General features: G+C 44.2%; 1 protein-coding gene and 1 pseudogene across 4 annotated transcripts in view; one reads left to right on the forward strand and one right to left on the reverse strand.

Moving 5' to 3' along the window:
- PARD3 (par-3 family cell polarity regulator) overlaps positions 1-19,145 on the forward strand; it is a 647,691-nt gene that overhangs the window by 581,376 nt on the left and 47,170 nt on the right. The window lies entirely within an intron of this gene.
- Positions 1,698-1,816, reverse strand: LOC136654604 (5S ribosomal RNA; annotated as a pseudogene).

The raw sequence follows: 19,145 nt of genomic DNA on the forward strand, positions 1-19,145 counted from the left end.
TAGCCTTTCCTCATCAGGAAGGTGCCCCAGCCCAGTAATCATCTTAGTCGCTCTCTTTTGCACCTTTTCCATTTCCACTATGTCTTTTTTGAGATGCGGCGACCAGAACTGGACACAATACTCCAGGTGTGGCCTTACCATCGATTTGTACAACGGCATTATAATATTAGCCATTTTGTTCTCTATAACTTTTCTGATGATCCTAAGCATAGAATTGGCCTTCTTCACTGCCACTGCACATTGGGTCAACATTTTCATTGACCTGTCCACCACCACCCCAAGATCTCTCTCCTGATCTGTCACAGACAGCTCAGAATCCATTAGCCTATATGTGAAGTTTTGATTTTTTGCCCCAATGTGCATGACTTTACACTTACTGACATTGAAGCGCATCTGCCATTTTGCTGCCCATTCTGCCAGTCTGGAGAGATCCTTCTGGAGCTCCTCACAATCACTTCTGGTCTTCACCACTCGGAAAATTTGGTGTCATATGCAAACTTTGCAACCTCACTGCAACCTCACAGGTCATTTATGAAGAGGTTGAAGAGCACCGGTCCCAGGACAGATCCTTGGGGCACACCGCTTTTCACTCCTCTCCATTGTGAAAATTGCCCATTGACACCCACTCTCTGTTTCCTGGTCTTCAACCAGTTCTCAATCCATCAGAGGACCTGTCCTCTAATTCCCTGACTGTGGAGTTTTTTCAGTAGCCTTTGGTGAGGGACCATGTCAAACGCCTTCTGAAAGTCCAGATATATAATGTCTACGGGTTCTCCCACATCCGCATGCCACATGATCTACAAAATTTAGCTAGTTTGAACCAGAAATTGAATCAAGGAAAAACAATTGGGAAGGATGACAAAATGCAAAGACCTGGAAATGGAAATACAGTGCCTTTGGGGAAAGAAAATTACCAACACCCCTACTGTCATGGGTGCACTAGGCAATCCCCAAGGCCCTTGAGAAATAATCTGATCAATATAGGCATTGACAAGATAACAGCTGAACAAGTGCAACAAGCCACACTACTAGGTACATCAAAAGTTATATGGCGATATCTCACTAGTTCTTAAACTCTTGGGTAGAGTTCAAACTGGTGAGCACCCAAAAATCCCAGTCCAGACATCTTATGGGCTGTGACACCACTGATGTTAGTAATCGACGTAGTTCTAACACCAGGCAGTACAAACAATGAGCATGAACAAATGATCTGTGAGGTGTGGCTCAGTTGGTAGACCTGCCGCCTTGTATGCCTGAAGATCTGAGGCTGCCAGTTCGAAACAACCAGAAGTACGCAAGAACTGACGACACGCTGATATACTGATGAACTGACCCTCAGTGGCAGAGAGGAGTTGCCATCAAGTGGAGCGTGGGAGGCAAAGGGCCAGAGAGAGGCCAGATCTGGAAGGAATCCAGCTGGAATGTGGAGTTCTATGAAAGACTAAAACTATTCAACTGTAAAAATCCCTACGGTGGTTTAGAACAGCCTGCCTATGTAAACCGCCTTGGATTAAAAGTCTGAGGAGAAATCTGACCAAAGAAAGGCAGTATATAAATACCTGTATAAATAAATAAATAAATATAAAAATACATGATTCACAAAATTTAAGTAGTTTGGACCAGCAAATGTTTAGACCAGAAATGCAATATATGCACTGGTTGGTTGGCAACCTTCAGTCTCGAAAGACTATGGTATAAGCCTACAGCATCCGGTATTCCCAGGCGGTCTCCCATCCAAGTACTAACCAGGCCTGACCCTGCTTAGCTTCTGAGATCAGATGAGATCAGGCAAGTGCAGGGTAACAGTTCACTGAGAATATATGCAAATATTGCATGTATTAAGGCGCCATTTTAAGAGTGTCCAGACTAGACAAAATTATTAGTTTGACAAAATGGGCATGCCCAACGGTAAGAGTGGATGTAAATATCCTATTTATGGTTGTTCAACACAGTCCTTTTAATGCTGACTTTTTTCAAAGCCAGCTGGCACCTGTACAGAGGTTGAGGCCAGCTTGTGTTGCAAAGGGTGATCTTTCCCTTTCCGATTAAAGTGCAGCATGCAATCAGTAAAAGGACGTGAAAATGTAGAGAAACACTATTTCTAAAGGGAACATGCTTTTTTATTATTATTGACTGCTTTGTTCCTGGAAGGTTGTCTCTTTTTTGTAGCTTACCATCAGCCTGGACTGTTTGTAACCTTAATTAAATGGATGTTTAAAGATCCCTCCAGGAATTGCTGAGTAAACACGGTGCCCGCAGCATCGTCTTTATTGAACACGGGGAGACCTGTGCAAGCCAAAGGCATGCATCTTGTATTTGAAACACTCAATAAAAGGCATTGCCCCTCTGTCTTGCTCTGTGCCTCCACCACTTCTGTGACTGCAGTGCACAATATATAGTTGTGGGCAGAAGGGTGCGCAGTGTATAGTTGTGGACTTGCATTCAACTTGTGAGTCGACATCATCAGCAATATACTGTGTGAAGCCACATATGCATGGGCTACAGTGTCATTCATTTTGTGTCCTCTTGGTGTGATGGCTCTTTATTTTCCATCTTCCGTTTTCTCTATGAACATAAGAACAGCCCCACTGGATCAGGCCATAGGCCCATCTAGTCCAGCTTCCTGTATCTCACAGCAGCCCCACCAAATGCCCCAGGGGGCACACCAGATAACAAGAGACCTGCATCCTGGTGCTGTCCCTTGCATCTGGCATTCTGACATAGCCCATTTCTAAAATCAGGAGGTCACACATATACATCATGGCTTGTAACCCGTAATGGATTTTTCCTCCAGAAACTTGTCCAATCCCCTTTTAAAGGCATCCAGGCCAGACGCCATCACCACATCCTGTGGCAAGGAGTTCTACAGACCAACCACACGCTGAATAAAGAAATATTTTCTTTTGTCCGTCCTAACCCTCCCAACACTCAATTTTGTGGATGTCCCCTGGTTCTGTGGTTATATGAGAGTGTAAAGAGCATCTCTCTATCCACTTTATCCTTCCCATGCATAATTTTGTATGTCTCAATCATGTCCCCCCTCAGGCGTCTCATTTCTAGGCTGAAGAGGCCCAAATGCTGTAGCCTTTCCTCATCAGGAAGGTGCCCCATCCCAGTAATCATCTTAGTCGCTCTCTTTTGCACCTTTTCCATTTCCACTATATCCTTTTTGAGATGTGGTGACCAGAACTGGACACAATACTTCAGGTGTGGCCTTACCATGGATTTGTACAACAGCACTATAATATTAGCTGTTTTGTTCTCAATACCCTTCCTAATGATCCCAAGCATAGAATTGGCCTTCTTTACTACTGCCGCACATTGGGTCGACACTTTCATCGACTTGTCCACCACCACCCCAAGATCTCTCTCCTGATCTGTCACAGACAGCTCAAAACCCATTAGCCTATATGTGAAGTTTTGATTTTTTGCACCAATGTGCATGACTTTACACTTACTGACATTGAAGCGCATCTGCCATTTTGCTGCCCACTCTACCAGTTTGGAGAGATCCTTCTGGAGCTCCTCACAATCACTTCCGGTCTTCACCACTGAGAAAAGTTTGGTGTCATCTGCAAACTTTGCCACCTCACTGCTCACCCCTGTCTCCAGGTCATTTATGAAGAGGTTGAAGAGCACTGGTCCCAGGACAGATCCTTGGGGCACACTGCTTTTCACTTCTCTCCATTGTGAAAATTGCCCATTGATACCCACTCTCTGTTTCCTGGTCTTCAACCAGGTCTCAATCCAGGAGAGGACCTGCCCTCATGGACCTAATTCCCTGACTGTGGAGTTTTTTTCAGTAGCCTTTGGTGAGGGACCGTGTCAAACGCCTTCTGAAAGTCCAGATATATAATGTCCACGAGTTCTCCCGCATCCACCTGCCTGCTGACCTTTTCAAAGAATTCTAAAAGGTTTGTGAGGCAAGACTTACCCTTACGGAAGCCATGCTGATTCTCAAGGATCCATGAACATGTGCATGTCAATGTAGTGGACTGTGCAGAAATGCTCTGTCTTGTCATTTGTACAATTGCAGCAATGTAAAGAAAGTCCACTGTCCTTGTGACCTCCTCACAGTTCCGGCCCGACTTTCACTGGCAGCCCCACTTGTCTCTTGAGATAGCTTCAGAGATGCTGCTAGCTGCTAACTGCTAGCATGGTGGATTTTGCACCAGTCAAGGGCTAGGCAAACCCATTTGCCTAGCATAGTGCACAATCATGTTGAACGTAAACACGTTTTCATTTAAACAGGCAATGGAGAATTGCCTGTGCACCCCCCCCCCCAATAAATACGCAAGACAGAGGCTTGGGTTAAACTAGACCACTTTATTGAAATATCAAAAAAATGAACCTGCAGCAGGGACAAAATTATAAAAACTCAACCCTCCCATTGTGCGGGCAACTAGAGGGAAATGGTAGAGACTGTATATTCCCTCAATCAATCACAGGTGAAACCACCCCGACTCAATGCTGTGATCCGCCAAGAGACAGAGTAAGCTTGTCACAGTCAACCCCGAAGGGTTGAAGCAGCTGGACTGTGTTAGACTCCCACAGGGTGTCAAGCCTTATGGTTGTCTTTGTAAACCCAAGCCAGAGGGCTTGCCAGCCAGACTCACTCACCGTTAAGCATCTGAGCAATACTGGCTCACCCTCTGATGTTATTTATCTCAGGATTTACACCAAACCGCCAACTCCTGCCTCCCAAGCCCGCACAACACCTGCCTAACATCGCAAAAAAAGAAGATGCAAAAAGACTCAAATAAAACAGAACTCAAGCTATTGATGTCCAAAGCCGATCTGAGGCAGGTGAAAAAACTGCAACTCCAAGGCTAAACCAGCTAGCTGCAAAAAAAAAAAAAAATTCCTACATGGCTCCTGAAAGGCCAACCGGCTAATCTCAGAACGTACAAAGTCAGAGATGGAAGGGGGCTATCACACGAAACCTGTCAGGGATAACTCCACCCCAGCCTCAGACACCCGTGCCTGGAATTTCCAGCCTCTGCTCAGGGTGCAGGCGGGGGCCATCCAAGAGCAGCTGACGCATGAGATACACCCACCACTGAAATAATATTTGAACTGTGGATATTTGGGCAGTATCAGGCTATATTTGTTACTAGTCCACTTTTGGAAAGGATGGGGCAGACAGTAGCATAACTAGAGGGGGCAAAATGGTAAGTACTGCAGTTGCTGCAACATGCCATATAAGCATCCCCTCCCACTCGCTGTTGGAGCCACTCTGGGCAGTGACGGTAGCACGCATGCATCTCCTGCACATTACCATCACTGCCCAGAATGGCTCAGATAGTAAGTGGGAGGGCCTGAAAAACTTAGGCTTCACATAGGCTACATTCCTGGAGGTGGATAAATGTTGCATTCTTTTTTAGCAGTTGTAAAAACTTATTTAAAATGCATGTTGTTTATTAAGTAGAAGTAGGTTTGGACAGGTTGTTTTGTAAATCTGGTGTATATTCAACACCCCTTAAAACACCATGTCCTGCAACTCCTTGTTTTCAGGGTCTCGTTTACATTTTATCTCATCTTTTCATCTTCAGCTGAAAAGGACTTCATGGTTCACCTACGTGGTGCTCATTGCTGAGCTTCCTCCTCCTAAGCTAAGCTGTTAAAAATTGGATTTCTTCATAATGTAAACAATCTGTTTTACCGAGGGTTATTTTTCTATATCTGTTGTAAAGCCTCTAATATCTTGGCATTTATCAGTGGCACTGGGTCATTTTGCGGTCCTTTCTCATCTTATTAGAAATTGATGTTTCAGACTGATTTCTTATTGCATTCTTTACAAAAAAACAAGAGGTAAAACCAATTCTTCCCTACACATATCGTCAACTTCTTTTTCAGCCATTTAACTGTGTATATATATACACACTCTAAATGGTGCCCACTGTTGAGTTGCAATTAAGAACTGTATGTGCAAATGGCTGATTAAAAGTTGTCATCAGTGTGGTGATGTTTGAAACAAGCAAATTAACTGCCCACAAGAATGTAACCATAATTAAGAGAAAAAAGATGAACTCTTGTTAATTGTTTTGGATGATTACAAATTACTGGAAGCATATAACACTTCACGGAAAATTGAAATCTTATTTACTTTTTTCTTGAGCAATGGGGAGACCATTGCTGTGGTCCAGCTACAATGCCCACCACTGCAGCACAGATTGCATAGCATAGCTTGTTGGTAATCCAGCCTATGAGTGTCCTCTCCTGATTATATGAACCTAGCCATATCACCCTTTTCTGAAGCCTTGGAGCCTGCTCCTATGCGTGTCTACTCAGTTGTAAGCCCCATTACAGCGGATGAGGCTTACTCCCAGGAAAGGGTGCCTGGGATTGCAGCCTTGGAGCCTGCTCAAGGCCAAGCGCAAGGACAGGTGAGTGGGAGCCCGTGCCTGGCAGGTCTGTTCTCAAGCAAGCCCCGCTGTAGTCCCTGGGCTACTCCCATGAAGGTGTGGAAGGCTGTAGCCTCAGCCCCCTCCTGTGCAGGTCTACTCACAAGTAAGCCCCGCTGTAGTCAGTGGGGCTTCCTCCCAGGAAGGTGTGGAGGGCTACAGACTCAGCCCCCTCCTATGCAGGTCTACTCACAAGTAGTCAGTGAGGCTTCCTCCCAGGAAAGTGTGGAGAGGACTGCAAAAATTGAGAGAGCTCCAACCAACTTTTCTGCTCAGAAGTCCCATTGTAGCCAATGGGGCTTACTCCCAGGATAGTGTGGAGAGGGTTGCAACCTGAGTGAGGGAGGGCAGGCAGGCAGGCAGGGCAGAAGCTGGCCTGTGGCTGCCCCCCCTTCTTCTCTTCCCCACCTCTGGAGTCTGTGTCCTTTTTTCCTTCCAGCAGGGTGCCTCTGGAAGGTGGGGGGGTTCTTTAGTATCCATGTAAGATAAGCAGATGTCATAACTGCCATATGTATTGGAATCCTGGAAGATCTGGTGAAGAGATAGATGTGGTGTCAGCAGTGGCCCCTTTAAGGGTAAGGCCTGGGCATCCAGCAGAGTGTGCTGCACAGCTGCAGCCACTTGAAGGCAATAGGGCCCTCAGGGATATAAGGAGCACCTGAGGCAGGAAGGGGGTGTGGGCAGGTTGGAGAGGAGACGAGACTGACTTGGCTTATTGACTTGGATACTCTGACTGATTTGACTGACTTACTTTGGAATCTGATCTTGGACTGTGACTTGGCTTATTGACTTTGGACTCTGCCCTGGATACTCTGACTGACTTTGTGACTAACTGCTGGAGACACTGGAGTTTGAAGTGTGGCTGTTGTGCCCAAGACCTGCTGATGACCCAGGGTCTGCTGTAGTGGTGGGAGGCTGCTGGCAGGAGAGAGGACCTCTGCAGGTTGAACAGGCGAGCTACCCTGGAGGTGGGTCCAGCAGGACTGCAGGGCAGAACCAGGGTCATTTGTTGGGGGAAAGAAGGGGAGCTAATTTGCTTAAAGTAGGCATAATTCTCCAGGCAGAGAATGGCCTTGGAATCAGGCAAAATACCATAGAGGACCAGGCGTCTGAAAACACAGGACAAGAATGTATGACAAAACTAACTAAAAGCTACAAGAGGGGGCTACATTATAAAAATGGGACCTATAAGAGCATAAAGGTAAAAAAAAACAAAAAACTATATATGCAGTACTATCTTCATTTTAGATGTCAAAAGGGTTTTGTGTCTCCCAAGGTTTTTTCCCCACCGGAAAACGGGTCCAAATGGCTCTTTGAGTGTTTAAGGTTGCTGACCCCTGGTTTAGTTCTTTCCTGTCTTATCCATTACCTAGTGCTGGATTTTTCTGTTTTTTCCTCCTCTTTCTTCAGTGAATACTCCTTTAGAGGGAGGCTTAAGTATCGATCATCTTTATATTCCACTTTTTCTCCAAAAGGATCTCATTTTATCACAACCTAATGAGGGCACAGTCAGGAGAGACTCTGAGGGCACCAAGCTGCTCTGTGTCCAAGGGTGCAAAGCCCTGATTTGGTGCTCTCCTAGTATTTACACCTGCTTCCAATGGTGCATTTGTGTTCAGGGGTCAGTCTAGGCAGGTGGGGCTTGGGTCCTTGACTGACCTGGCCAACTTCTGATGCTACCCTGGTGACTGGCCTATAGTACCCAGTGTGCTTCACAGCCAAATGGGGATGCACAGGTCTACAAGGTACAAAGACATATACATGTAGAGTCAATTGAGATATGATTGAACAGAAAGGAGGGGTTCAAAGTTTTTTGTTCCAGAACTCGAAGCACAAATTGGAGGAAGCGTGGCTAGGTGTCTGACTAGCAGCCCAATCCTAGGCATGTCTATCTACTCAGAAGTAAGTCCCATTGTGTTCAATGAGACTTACCCCCAGGAAAGTATGGATAGGATTGCAACCTTAGTTTAACTGAACATGCCTTGGCAGTCTCGGCTATCTTTGTACACAAAGAGAAGGCTTTTTAAAAGACAATGTAAAGCACTAGGAGTCCCCTATTGGAAAGACAGTGGAAAGCCTCCACTTCTGCAGAGGCCCTCTGCTGAACACATGGAGAGAGTCTTCCATGAAATTCTCAGTTTGGCTCTTCATCGATCCAGATGTTGCAGAGCTGAAGAAAAGTTCACCACTTGATAATCTTTTTGTGCCTAATATTTTTTTGGTGTGTACCACTTTTAGACTAGAATTTCAGCCTCATGTTTTCTAGGCCCTGTCTATTAGAAGCTTTCCAAAGCACATCTTGTCTCAAGACAGCAGATAGAGTTGCCTTAACTATAGCAACAACCATATTTATTAAACCCACGCTTAACAAAAAGGAGGAAAGCGTGACCATTGCACAAGCATCGTTGTAATTGGCTTGAGGGTTAAGTGGGAAGAAATTCTGAATGCAAAGAGCCTGTGAATAATAAGTGCACAAGTATTGCTTATCATTTTCTATCGACCATGGAAAAAAAGCTGTGTTGTTCATTGTTGGAAGCAGATTTCTCCCACCTTTCAAGAGTATTGAATATTCATAATCAGAGAGACTTTTGAAGCCAGATTGTTGCTTTACCTAACTCTCTCATTCTGAGCTACATCTTGGAGGTGTTTGGCATTTTGTATTTACAGTACCTTAGAATTTCCTTTTCCTTGGCTCTTGATGCGAACCTTCGTTCACTTAATAAAATGGGGTACACGCTGTACCACCTGCTCTGAAGTCATGGCCAATGCCATGGTGTTGAGTGGCAAACCCAGGAAGCAGAAAAATAAAATTATGCAGGTGACAGTGAACCCAGGAGACAAAGCACATCTCTTCTGCGCCTATTATTTTGGTTAGAAATGTGTAACATAACCTTTCCTATAAGCGGCAGCTCTAAACAAATTACACCACTTCCAGCATCAGCAGCTTTAAATGCTAATTATGCCTGTTGGTGGATAAACAGGTGGACTTTCCTCTAATAAGCCCATAATTCATCATTTTTAATCACCAGATCTGCGCATATTTTTCATTAGGGTTACTTCTTGTGCTTACATGACTCCTTCGCTTGGTAATGTTCAGCCAGCTTGAGCCCATCAGTGGTTGACTTATTTGTTCTCCTGTTCCAATACTGATGTATTGTCTGAGAATCTAATATTGCTTTCACAAATGAGCCCAGAGCTTGATCATTTTTTTAAAAAACACTAACCAAGTAAAGAGATTCCTGTAGCTTCTCTAAGTTCCAGTAAGATCCAGTCTGGACAGCTTCATTCATTATTTACGATTCTTGGAGTAAATGAAATGAATTGAGGAGGGTCCCCTTATTTATAATAATATACTACTTTTAAATCATGTCAAGCTGAGAGATTTAATTTTCAGCAGAGGACTATTATTAAATAAGTCTACAAAGAGAGTGATTTGTTGTTCTTGTGAATGATTTATGGCTGATTCGGTGTTACCTTGAAGATGTTAGTCCATTTTCATGCATCTATACAAGTAACTTTTGCAGTGGGCAATCTTTACTTTAGAGCAGGGGTGCCCAAACCCTGGCCCGTATGCCACTTACTGCCCTTGGGGACTCCCAGTCCAGCCCGCGAAGGGCCCCCAGTCTTCAATGAGCCTCTGGAGACTTGCTGTAGCTCATGCTGGCCCGATGCAACTGCTCTGAGGGCGACTGTTTGCCCTCTCATGTGAGCTGTGGGATGAGGGCTCCCTCCACTGCTTGCTGTTTCATGTCTGTGATGCAGCAGCAGCAGGAAAGGAAAGGCCGGCCTTGCTTTGTGCTTCTATAGGCCTTTGCAAGACCTTCATTCATTTATATATGTTCCATTATATTCATTTATATAAATTTATTCAAATTTTAAATGTAAATTAATTCTTTTTTTGCCTGGCCCCCCAACACAGTGTCAGAGAGATGATGTGGCCTTCGTGTCAAAATATTTGGACACCACTGCTTTAGAGCTAACTGAGGTCACACCTAGAATAGCATATCAATTCAGCAAGAGGAAAATAACTTCATGAATCTGATGTGGAGATAAAAGCATGGCAGGCAGCAGCCACCAGCTGGAAGATGCTACTACTCCAGCTGCTGACTTGCCAAGAATGAAACAGACCCACATCCATGACCCAGGAAGTGGAGGTTGACATGCTGAATCCTGAAGTCACTCTGTAGTATAGGCTATGCTTAGCTCTCACATTAGAGAGCTTTTTTGCTCAGAAATGGCAATAGTTCCACATAGCTGATTGGTTTTTTCCTCTACTTTTGCTTTTTTCACTAGCCTTATACTGGGGAAAAAATGGTATTTGTCATATAAGACAATCAATCCATCCATCCGTCCATCAATAATCAAACCTACACGCATGACTGTCTGTGGTCTGAAAAACTGTCATGCATAGAATTCAGGATCCTAACAATCCACGGCCTTCCAAGCCACAGCCCAGGGGTCTGATTCAGGGTTTGGAGTAACTCTTCCTGTACTGGGATGATTCACATTTTCATCATGTGATGGGCTGCTGCTTGGACAATGTCTGAACCAGCCCATTGAGAATACATTCATAGCAGTATGAATGGTGCAGTGCTTACTGGGTCTGTTCCATTAGTGGTAAAAATGATGGGGGCTGAAGCAATGTTTTGCCTGTATTTGCCTGTACTATTGATTGTTGCTTCTAATTGATCAAGTAATTGAAACACGGTCTGCCTCTTGTCTTCTAGTTCGTCATATGCTGCCACGAACAGAAGGGCTGCCCTTTTGACATGATCGGCTCCCAGGAGTCAGGATGTGGTGTAACTCTGGAGCATAACATTTCATGATACAGTAGTAGCCTGATTTAAAAAAACAAAAACAAGAAAAAACAAACCAAAGAATATGCTAACAAGGAGGAAGTGCAACTGATTAGCCATATGTATCTTCATTAAGAGTTGCGAAATACATAGTCCTGGGACGTGCTTTTTAAATATTTTATGAAAGCTGCTTCTGCAGCAGACATGTTAATAATTTAAAATACCTTGTACTACATCCCAGGTTTTTAGACATTGACACTTAGTAATAATTTTGTATTTTGCATGAAGGTCTGGTAAAGGAATTCTCTTGCTGTGTAGTTTCCACTATTTGAAACAAAAATGTGTTTGCGTATGCCTCTCTCTTTGTGAATTATGCCTGTGTAAAAAGTGACTGTTTATTAGGTCACATTTAGAATAATACTTGACTCCGCATCCAGAAAACGTTATGTTCATTTAGTGGAACTGTTCTTCGAAGGGACTAACCTTTTTTTGTGATCATGAAAGCAATAGTAACTCTCCGATGCTATAGGAACATGAGGCTAATATTCTGACAATATAAATTCACAATATGGAATAGCTAGCCTGAATAGTAAGGGAGATGACATGATCTGGGCTAATTAGTTTTCGAGTCTGGTGAGCCCATTGAATTGTCTGTCAAATAAGTTGAGCTACTTCCAAAACTTGAAAAATGAGTCAGATTATTTTCCAAGCTAGATCCTAGTCCTTTTCCCACCAATCTTCCTTCCTTTGTAGCAAAATTCAAATCGGTTTTAGTGATGTGTAGGGTTGGGGGGAGGGGATTTGATAGGTGGGTGATCTTTACTGGTATCCTTCAGTCTCGGAAGACTATGGTGTCACGCTCTGAATGGTGGTCTGGAACAGAGTGTCCTCTCCAGTGCGCAAAGCCTGGGTAAAGTAGGTATGGAGGACAGACTGTTACCCATGCAGCAAATCCCCCCTCTCCACGTCGCTGAAATGGTCCAATGGAAAGGCAGAGGCCAATACGGTTGGTTCCAGCGGCATCGCAGGAGTTGCCAGAACATGACTGTGTTCAGCCATGAACTGCCTCAGGGACTCCAAGGCAGTGGAGGTTTAGGATCAGAGTTTTCCTTCTCTCAGATGAGCTGCCTTCCCAGGCTGACGAGTCCCATCTACCCGGTGGCTGTTTAGTCGCCTCTTACGACAAATACAGCCAAACTGAGGGCCTATTCAGTGACCCAGGGAGAGGTGGGTGATATTGGGAAGGAAATGTGGGAGCTTTTATTACTTGAGGAGTTATATTTTTATGGCTGTTGTTTTTATGCTTCTGGCCACTGTTTTAGGTTTTTTCTTTTCTTTTGTTTTGTGATTTTATTATGTCTTGTTTTTGTGTAGTAAACCACTTTGGGCTTCAGGTTTTGTTACCCCAGGAAAGGTGGTATATGCATTTACAAATCAATAAATATTTAAAATTGATTTGCAGGTCAAGTCAGAGTCAATCCATGGGCCAACACGTGACCATTTCTGCTTTAACTCTACCCCAATCCCCAGTTTTATATGCTGTGTTGTCATCTTTCTGTGCGACCATAATTTGTTTGGCCTGTGTAGAAATATCTGCCAAAAAAAAGAGCATTCAGAATAAGCAGCCCTGTTCTAACTTGTCACTACAGTTTTGCCACTTCATGAAAGTTGACATTTGTGCCATGGTACATTTAAAAATGCTAAGTCCAGACAGAAATCTTCTCATGGACAACTTGTTGACAAGGTTGGCAGGCTGGCTGAACATCCCCCCACCCCATCTCAGCAAATAATAAAGAGCTGTTCCTATTTAGCTTTTCTAATAAATGTGGGCATTCATATTTTAGTAACTGATATGGATGTAAGAGACAAGATATAGATTTTTATTCTAAATTAGAAAGCTCTTTGAACTGAAGTTTGATTAATAATCATTCTAAATTAAAGTGCTTTCATGAACTAACATATACTGCTGAAAATTGCTTCACTTAAAAAAAACTCTTTTTAAAGCTATCATTTTCATAACTTGATAGATCAATTATCCAGGGAAAAAGAGAATATTTGTTCATTTTTGCTGCTACTAAAATGTACTGAAATAAAGATCAGCCAGCTAATGCACTGTATTGCAACACAGGTGAAATTGATCTCTCTATTTAAGTGTTTCTAGAGTGCCCATTGGTGAAATATCTGGTCCCTGTATTGATGTGCTTTGTGGCGCAGGAATATTGCACGGTAATGAGAAACACTTGAACAACCAACAGTAGACTGTACTTTGCAAATGGCATTTGTTAGGCTACATTTGTTCTTCTGTGTTATGGAAACAAGCTCTTGCGGAGACATATACCAGTGTCTTCCTTGAAACAAATGAAAGGTGGGGTGTGTGCTCTTGCATTGTTGTGGGGTTCTACTAGCGTAAAATGTGTCCTGGGAATGAAGCTGGGAACCAGATTATCTGGTCCATTTTCAAAACAAACAGCCTTGTATAGATTTCTTTTTCCCCCAGACTTGTGGCCTGTCTGGATAATCATAGTAATGACAAAGTATACGGGCTTTTACAGAGTGCCCCAGGCTAGCAAGGACCGTTATTCAGATGTTCATAAAAGTTTGCATCAGCGTTTGTGGTCATTTTGTTGATGCGTGAACAGGAAATGATGATTTGTGACTTCTTGGAATACAAGGAAGTGGTTTTCCTCTGGGCAAACTGTCGCAATTTCTACTTCCACTTTTGATTCGTTTAGGTGAGAGAAGATCCTGTGTGCATCCCCCCCCCCTTTTCAAAGTAGCCATAGCTTTCTCTGGGGTGTTGTTTTGATAGGGAGGGAGGGTCAAAATTCTCGGCAAGATTTGAATACTATTCATGCAAAAATAAACAAGAACCACTCATGGCTAATTCATACCAAATCATGATGGGGTGGGGATTGAATTGCACCATTGCTTCCTCTTTTCCATTTGGAACAATGTCAAAAGTGGTTTGTGATACACCATAAGGAAAAAAAGCTAATGCGGCTTCCTGAATCCTCACCCTTCCCAAAGGCTGTTGGGTTTGTTTGCATCTCAGCCTTTCTGAGGCTGCTTTGTTTGTTTCCTGTTCTCTCTCTCTTTTTTCTAATATGTTTCCCTTTATTGACTCTGTGTTAGCTGTAGTTGGAACCAAACCATTCCATTTTATTCCTCTGTAGCACTTCTAAGCATGCTGATTACAGTAAGGCTTTGGAATCTTCAGGGGATCCATTTCAGGATCTCTATATATATCATTTTCCATGGATAATGGAGTCCTTGGGGAAGGAGTCTCAGGACCACCCCCCTCACCCCAGTGCAACTGGAAAGCACTTCTAGTTTGCACCCGGGAGGTCCTGTAAGACCCTCTAGCCATGGGCGTAGCACCTGTGGATACTCAAATCCACTGATGCCAAGCCCGCTGCTAAGGAGAGCCCACTATATTTTGAGCACTAGCTATGCTCACGCAGTATAGGGATTCTTCACAGTTCTCATGTTTCAAGACTTCCACGCTTTGCTCACACTCTTTATACGACTGATTGTCATGGCTGCAGACCCAGAATGTAGCCTGTACAGCAGATGTCCTTCCATTCGGCATGGCCAGTGTTAGTGGTGACCATTGGGGCCATTCCCAATGCTTCTTGATACACTCAACCATATGGTCAAATTGTCCCTATTTTCTGATGTAAGATGCTTTTGAGCACCGGTGTCACTATGGTTTGCATCACCCCTATGATGGACTTCCTCCCATGCAGTGGGTGGGGCAGTGCCCTGGCTGGTGGGCTGGGTGATGTATCATCACCCCACCATGCTGTTTTTTTTTTTGCTATAACTTTTGACAGAATAGAGATATTCTGTTTCATTTTGTTTCATTGTATTGCACATGAAATGAAACACTGAATAATATATAACATGATGGTATTATTTGAAAATACCAAGATTTTAAAAAATTTGATAAGTAGTGGTGTACCCCCCTGTGTTTGTCACCCAGTGCAGCCACATCTCTTCACCCCCCCAGTGACACCACCACTTTTGAGGGATGTATTATGCAAGACTCTTACGAGTTTAACTACCTCTCCAGCATCTGTAGAAGTGAAATTTCTGTAGAAGTAGGTGACAGTGATATTGCACCTTAATTCTAGTACTCAAGCAAGTAATCATGCGTGGTGGGGCCTTGGATCTCAGTGCATGGTCAGAGCACACATGCTATAGCCAAGCAATCTTAAGTCTACTCAGAACCTAGATGGATGAGTTCCTTGAACGTCCAGATGGACCACCTTGAATTCCATGCATGAAGAAGGGCACGACTTGTACTATACAGCTGTGCAGGTACATTATGTTTATACCATTGGTAATGTGGTAGGGTAATTTATGTTTTTCAAGTAACCATGGCTTGGGCCTGAAAAGCAAATTCTCTTTTGACTTTTAAATGAATGGAGGAAGACAAGTTATTACAGTGTAAATGAACACAGCAAGCATCAGGGTTGCTGATACCTTTGAGATACTGTAGAGAGGTAGCCGGCAAGCATTATACTTTATGAGCATGGGGCTCTTATAAGAATGTGCCTTTTTTTATCTGTGAAAGTTTGAAGGATATGCAACACAGCAGTTGTTGACTAAAGTTGTTATTGGCCATGTTCTTGCACATCTTGCTGCTTGAGAAGCAAAAGGCCGTGGGATGCTTTCTTCATGTAGTTCAGCCCTTTTACCTCTATTTCACTCACAAAATTCTCACTTTGTAAGGGCAGGAAGAGCAAAGAGAATGTCACCAGGACCAAAACCACCACAATAATCATCTGGAGCTCATTCAAATCAGTTTCCTTTTCAAAACTGAATGCCAGAAAGCAGCCTTAGTAGTCTTTTAGATAGTTTGGGGGATTAAGGCTAGTTAAGTTAATCATCATGCTGCCCTTTTCCTAACTTGGTCAAACAACTGCATGGTGCAGAGGGGTCAGAGTTTACAAATTGCTGGGCTCTGCAGTCTTCGGATGCTACTGTTCTCTTGCTTGCTTTTCCCATTGGAAAGTAATTGCTTTGAACACCAAAAATGATTACAGAAGATTATACCTTTTAAAGGCAATTGCTGAATCTTCTGCAGTGGAGGAACACAGCACGTTGGAAGTAGTATGACTTGCACAGCAATTACTCACCTTGTTGTAGCTAATCTCAGAAAGCTTAAATTGCCCATTATTTGAGCATCCTTCTGTGCACCCAACAACCATGTGGAAAATGGGCTTCCTTACCTCGAGACGCGAAAGAAGATGCAGGCCTGATAGTTGGCGGCCATAAGTGTGGGGCTAGGACTTTATTGGAGTCAGATAAACCAAACTTGAACAGGAACCGACAAGTAATCCTGTGTCCAAGATGGGTGCTGATGGGAGCTAGTCCTGAAAATTCCCAAGATGGGAACTAGTCCTGAAAATTCCACCTCATTTGATTGCCCAGTTCTGAGGTGGCAAAAATGCAAGCCACTTGTAGTGTTTTCATGCAAGATGAGAATGAATACCTGATCAGTTTTAAGAACATAAGAGCATAGCGGGGGCTACGTGAATGTTCTTTCCAATCTTTCTTTTAACGTGGTATTGTATAGCTGGCACTCCTGGAAGAGAAGACAGCTGCTGACCTGTTTGAGGCCACCATTTTTCTTAGGAATACACTAGGGCAGAGCCATAACGCACTGCCCTGGTGCCCGGGCCAGTGACATCACAGTGTCACATGATGTCACTTCCAGGTTCTCCCCAGAGGAGGAAGTGCTCGGTGTGGCAGCTCCTTAAAGAGGAGCCTCCACAGGATAAGGAATGGGGACGCGCTTCGTCTGTAACTATGGTGAGGGGCAGTCTTGCTGCCGCCCTTGGTGTAGCATCCTGGCCAGGTGCCCCTCAGGCTCTTCCCTAGTTACACCTCTTCACCAGGGAGTTACATCATTTCACATTATTCCTTGGTGAATTCAAGGGGAAAAAATTGTAGCCAGCAGGGCTTCTGTCACTGCTTGCACACATGTGGTGTAAAAGTTCCCCCCCCAAAAAAACTTATTGAACATTCAAGCACAAAGTCCTGTTCCAGTTCTTCCCCACCAGTTTCATCCCAGTCTGCCCTTGAACAATCTTGACACAACCGATTTCAGAAAAATTGCCAAACACTGCCAGTAGCACAGCTGAGGCAAAGTTACTGCAAATTATGTTGAGCTGTCATTTTGGGTTAAATCCCTTCCGTTCAGAGACCTCAACCCCATCACCTTCTTCCAGAAAGGGAAGTAACTAAAGGCATGGCAAGTGTACTTTCCCTGTAATTAATATACCTCTGACTAACGAGCTAAGCAGAGCTATTGAGATAGTATCTTATGCTTTAGGCCAGGGGTGTCCAAAGTTTTTGGCAGGAGGGCCACATCAGCTCTCTGACACTGTGTCGGGGGCCGGGGGGGAAGAATTAATTTACACTGAAAATTTGAATAAATTTACATAAGTTTTCATAAATTAATATATTAAAGATGAACTTATATGAATGAATGAAGGTCTTGCAATAGCTCAAGGCCTATAAAAGGCCTTGCACAAAGCAAGGCTGGCCTTTCCTTTGCTGCCACTACTGCATCACAGATGTGAAAGAGCAAACAGTGGAGGGAGCTCTCATCCCACAGCTCACACAAAAGGTCAAACAGTCGCCCTCATGCTGAGAGCAGTTGCATTGGGCCAGTGCGGGCTTCAACAAATCTCTGGGGGGGCCAGAGGCTCATTGGAGACTGGGCGCTCCCTGAGGGCCACATTGAGAGACCTCGAGGGCCGCAAGCGGCCCCCGGGCCGGGGTTTGGGCACCCCTGCTTTAGGCCAAGGGTAGGCAAACATTTTGGCAAGGAGGGCCACATCATCTCTCTGACACTGTGTCGGGCTGGGGAAAAAAGAATTTACATTTCAAATTTTAATAAATTTACTTAAATGAATACATTAGAGATAGAACTTACATGAATGAATGAATTTTACAGAGCTTATTTATAATACACATGAGAACTATAATGCCGGCATGTAGAACCACATGTGAACTATGAACTGTTTGCAATACTGCAACACACAGTGAAAACACTGACTAAGCCAGAAACACATGGAGACATAAGTTGTTTAGACGGAATGGGGGGGGGGTTGGGGGGGGTAAAATAATGCCCAGGAAAAAGAAGAAAACACATGAAAACTATAAAAGGCCTTGCTCTAACTTGGCCCACAGCTTGCTGTGGTGGTTGCAATGGCAGGTCGTGGGCTAGCACAAGCTCCAATAGTCGTCGAAGGGCCAGAGGCTCATTGGAGACTGGGGACTCCCTGCGGACCCGATTGGGGGACCCTGAGGGCCTCAAATGGTTCTGGGTTGCAGTTTGCCCACCCTGCTTTAGGCTTTAACTGAGGGCTGAACTGAACCTGTGAAAAGTTCAGAAACAAAAACTACAAATTCTCTAAACTCTGTAAAGAATGGGGGGAAAGCTTCAATACCACATCACATTAGGCATTCCATGTAGGGAAGGGGTTAATATTTGAGTAGTCCCCCTTCAGATAAGGTCTGACAGCCTAATCCTAATCAGCACTGGCACATGGCTCACATTGTATCTAGCACTGGGAAGGAGCATGCTGGAGTTCTCCTCGGGGTAAGGGGGGGCCATTTGTTCCTTTACCTTATGTTGAGCCCCAGCCTGTGCAATGGGGCTTCTTGGATCTGCGCCAGCTAAATCGCTGGCAGAAGTCTGAGAAGCCCTGTGGTGGACTTACAAGCCCGAGAGGGGGAATAGGATACAGCTCAGGCCAGCATAGCCAATCCTGCCTTCTTCTGGGCCTGAACTGCTCCCCTCTCCACCCACTGCCTCTGCACCGTCCAGTGGGAGATTACCAGCTCCATCCAGCATAGCGCCTGCATTCAGTGCCAGTGGGAAGGAGCAGGCCTTTGCACCAGTTCAGCCTACTCACTAGGATTACGCCAT

This window comes from Tiliqua scincoides, chromosome 5, assembly GCF_035046505.1.
Source record: "Tiliqua scincoides isolate rTilSci1 chromosome 5, rTilSci1.hap2, whole genome shotgun sequence".
NCBI lineage: Eukaryota > Metazoa > Chordata > Lepidosauria > Squamata > Scincidae > Tiliqua > Tiliqua scincoides.